Source organism: Penaeus monodon, chromosome 21, assembly GCF_015228065.2.
Source record: "Penaeus monodon isolate SGIC_2016 chromosome 21, NSTDA_Pmon_1, whole genome shotgun sequence".
NCBI classification, from domain to species: Eukaryota; Metazoa; Arthropoda; class Malacostraca; order Decapoda; family Penaeidae; genus Penaeus; species Penaeus monodon.
This window is the reverse complement of record NC_051406.1, coordinates 1,416,332-1,416,616: the sequence shown is the minus strand read 5'-3', so window position 1 is coordinate 1,416,616 and position 285 is coordinate 1,416,332.

Sequence of the window (285 nt, the reverse complement as noted above, 5' to 3'; positions counted from 1 at the left end):
TTAGAAATAATATACAAGTAGTTCTATCTATGATTATGCTTCCAGTTATTCAAAATTAGCTGAAGTATTGTACCGTAGTCCAGAGATGCAATAAACGAGCGTCCATCCATGTCTTCGCCGCTGCTATCATACAGTCGTGATTAATCCCTCCATTCCCCATCCCTCCTCCCAGTGTAGTCGCTGGTGGCCGAGAATTTTGCTTGACAACTTTGCTGGGTATCTGGAAAAAAGCTCTTATTTCCAATGCTGTCTTGTCTCCTTCTTAATTGATATCAGAGTTGGAAG